At 48.1% G+C, this 3,602-nt stretch overlaps 1 pseudogene; it reads left to right on the plus strand.

The window, feature by feature from the left end:
- The first annotated feature begins 1,778 nt into the window (after positions 1–1,778).
- LOC103609370 lies at positions 1,779–2,883 on the plus strand (annotated as a pseudogene).
- The last annotated feature ends 719 nt before the right edge of the window (positions 2,884–3,602 follow it).

A 3,602-nucleotide genomic window follows, 5' to 3' on the forward strand; every position in this document is an offset into this window, starting at 1 on the left:
CAAAAAAAAAAAAAAAAAAAAAAAAAAAAAAAAAAAAAAAAATTTAAAAATGTGCAAAGTGGCTGAATAGACATTTTTCGAAGGAAGACATACAAATGGCCAACAGGTGCTTGAAAAAATGCTCAACATCACTAATCTTCAGGGAAATGCCAATCAAAATGACATTGACATATCATCTCACCCCTGTTAGAGTGGCTATAATAAAAAAGGCTGAGAATAACAAATGATGGCAAGGATGTGGAGAAAGGGGAATTCTTTTACACTGTTGTTGGGACTGTAAATTAGTATAGTCACTACGAAAAACAGTATGGAAGTTTCTCAAGCAACTACCATATGATCAAGCAATCTCACTCCGAAGCATATACCCAAAGGAATGGAAATTATCATGTCATAGAGATAGCCAAGATATCGAACCAGCCTAAATGTCCATCGATGAACGACTAAATAAGGAAAATGTGGTATATATACACAACGAATACTACTCAGCTTTAAAAAAAGAATGAAATTCTGCCATTCACAGCAACATGGAAGAGCTTGGAGAAGATTATGTTAAGTGAAATAAGCCAGGCATGGAGGGAAAAATACAGCATGTCCTCAGTCATCAGTGCAAGCTAAGAGAGAAAGAATGAAGGAAAGAAAGACCACAGTGGTGCATTGGATTTCCAGAGGGAGAGAACAAACCTATGGCTGCCTGTGGTGGAGGGAGGGATGGAGAGGGATGTTGGGAAGAGACTGGGTGGGGGACACGGGGAATAATTGCAATTTGTGGTAATGTGCATAGTAAAAAAGCATCTCAATATGTGATCTGATCATCATATATTGAGCACAGGTGGTGACAGTCAGCTTTATGCTCCATGAATATGCATAATCGATTTTTAAAACCCTACATAAAATGCAGAGTCAAAGTTGGAACTGAAATTGGGCTGGTTTCTCCAGCTTCATGTTCTGGGGCAAGGATCACTCCCTGGATTTGAATTTGGCATGAGGTGGAAGCAGGATGGTCAGGCAGAGTGTGGTGAGAGAAGGGTCAGATGAGACTTCAATCTGGTCTGAAAGGTTCCCAGAGCCTGATGTTTCCTCTGCTTCATTCTTCAGGGAGAGCTGAGCAAGGCCCCAGGGAGGGGTCGTTCCTCTTTCAATGAGGCCCGAAGGAAGAGTTGTTCCTCTTCCTGTGAGGCCCTTGATAAGAAACCATGTGACCTATAACACAGAGCCTAGAACTTATCACAGACTGTTCATTCATGTGTCCTGCTGGTCTCTGTGGTCTTTATAATTTGTCTGCACCTTTGGGGAGCATGGGAGGCAGCACCACAATTACAACCCTCTCTGCTCTTCTCTGCTTCAGTGAGTTTTGTGGAAAGAGAAGGAATGGGTCCTCTGCCCCATCCCAGCTAATGGTCCCTTATGAAACCACAGAGACTCAGGAGTTTCAGGGGAAGCTGAGCCCCTGGGGGAGGGGAGAATGTGCTCAGCCCTATCTGTGAAGCCAGCTCTCAGGGGCCCAGGTTGGGCCTGGAGCTTCTATGTATGGGTGAGGGGATGGACTCTCACAGGGAACTCTCTTCCAGGGCTGTGTCAGGAACCATGGGACCAGAAACGTGCAGGTGAATCCTTCTCAGACCTGCTGGTTCAGCCTAATGAACTCCCTTGGGCAGCTTGTGGGGGATGTGGAGGATCTGGGCTGATGATGAGCAGTCTGGGAGGGTCCTTAGAGTGAGAGCTGGGGAAACTGAGGGGAGAAGGTAATTCTTGGAACTCAAGAAATCATTCCTTTCCAGGAAGCCTCCCCAATCCCTTCATCTGGCCTGATCCAGGCCCCATGGTCACCAAGGGGAGCCCTGTGACCATCGGGTGTCAAGGGTCTCCACAGGCTGATGTCTACCATCTATGTAAAGGGAGAAACTTTCAGGCATTGGATACACAAGTTCTACAAAATTTCAGCAACAAGGCCAGTTTCTCCATTGACTCCATGAGCCCACACACTGCAGGGCTGTACCAGTGTGCATATCATAGCTCAAACCATTCGTCAGAGTGGAGTGACCCCCTGCCCATGTTGGTGACTGGTAAGAGGGAGGAATGGGGTTCCCTCCCCACTGCCCTTCTTCACAGGCATAAGGGAACTGAGTGTGTCCTCAGGGGGACATCACACCTCAAAATCTGTGCCTGGGGATGTGTGGGGTGATGGTCCCCCTTTAACATGGATTCTCCTCCCTCAGGACTGTACAACCCACTCTCCCTCTCAGCTCACCCAAGCCCTGTGGTGGTATTAGGAGGGAACATGATCCTCTTGTGTAGATCACAGTTCACTTTGGACACTTTCCATCTGCTGAAGGAGGGAGGAGCTGGCTCTCCAAGACACATGGAATCTCAGGTGTCTCATGGATGGAGCTAGGCACTCTTCCCTGTTGGACCCATGAACACAACACATGAAGGGACCTACAGATGCTATGGTTCTTGGAAGCTCTACCCGTATGTGTGCTTACATCCCAGTGACCCTCTGCATCTCAATATCAGAGGCAAGGAAGCCCCTGCCGAACTCCATATCTTTTTTAGGTCCCAAAATGACTGGTCTAAGCTGTGCTCAGGAGAAATGTGGGATGTGTGTCCTCGTCAATGCCACTGTTCCTTATCTCCTGGAGTGTACAGGGAACCCTCCCTCTCAATGTAGCTGTGCTCTGTCATGCTCTATGGAGTGAGCCTGACCCTCCAGTGTCACTCATACTCCAGCTTTGATAGATTCATGCTGACAAGGATGAGAAGCTCACACCTCACCCCCAGTGCCTTGATGCACAACATGGCCCTGACTTCCACCTGGGCCCTGTGAGCCACACCTCTGTGGACCAGTACAGATGTTTTGATGAGCACAACCTCTCCTATCTGTGATCAACTCCTAGTGCACTCACAGTCATCCTAGTGTGGATGAGTGCCCCTGACCAGCCACATGTCCTGATTGTCTGCTCCGGGTGCTGGATCCAGTGTCACCTCTGGTGGGGGAGTCCAGGGAGAGAGTCTTGGAATAGAGGCTGAGATGGGAAGTGGTCCAAGGAGAGCAAGAGACATGGAAATTAAGTAGACACCCACAAAGTGTATGAGAAGAGCTGAGAGAGGGATCACAGACAGCATCCCTGGGAGAAGGAGGGTCATTCCTAAGGTCAAGGTCAAGTGCATGTGGTGAGGGGCTGTTGCCTACACACCATAACCTTTCTCTTTCCCAGGAATAAACAAAACCCCTCCCTTTCAGCTCCACCAGGGCCCTGAGTACCCTTGTGAGAGAGAATAACTCTGCAGTATCACTCAGAAATCTTGACTGATACCTTCGATCTATCCAAGAAGGTGGTCAGTTGTTCCTCCCCAGAGCCTTCATTTGCTGGATATGACTTCATCTGGTCAGGCCAATTTTACACTGAGTCCTGTCACCTCAGCTCACAGGGGTCTCACAGGTGCTATGTCTTACATAGCACCTCCCTACCTGTTGTCACACCCCAAAGAACTGTAGGAGCTCATAGTCTAGAATAGAAACTCCCAACCGCATGTCTATTGAGGGTCAAGACCCTCAGCAAAAATCTCTGTGCCAGAGCAGCTCAAGGCCAGGATGAAAGTGA

The sequence above is a fragment of the Galeopterus variegatus genome, unplaced genomic scaffold (genome assembly GCF_000696425.1).
Source record: "Galeopterus variegatus unplaced genomic scaffold, G_variegatus-3.0.2 Scaffold9533, whole genome shotgun sequence".
In the NCBI taxonomy this organism is placed as follows: Eukaryota; Metazoa; Chordata; class Mammalia; order Dermoptera; family Cynocephalidae; genus Galeopterus; species Galeopterus variegatus.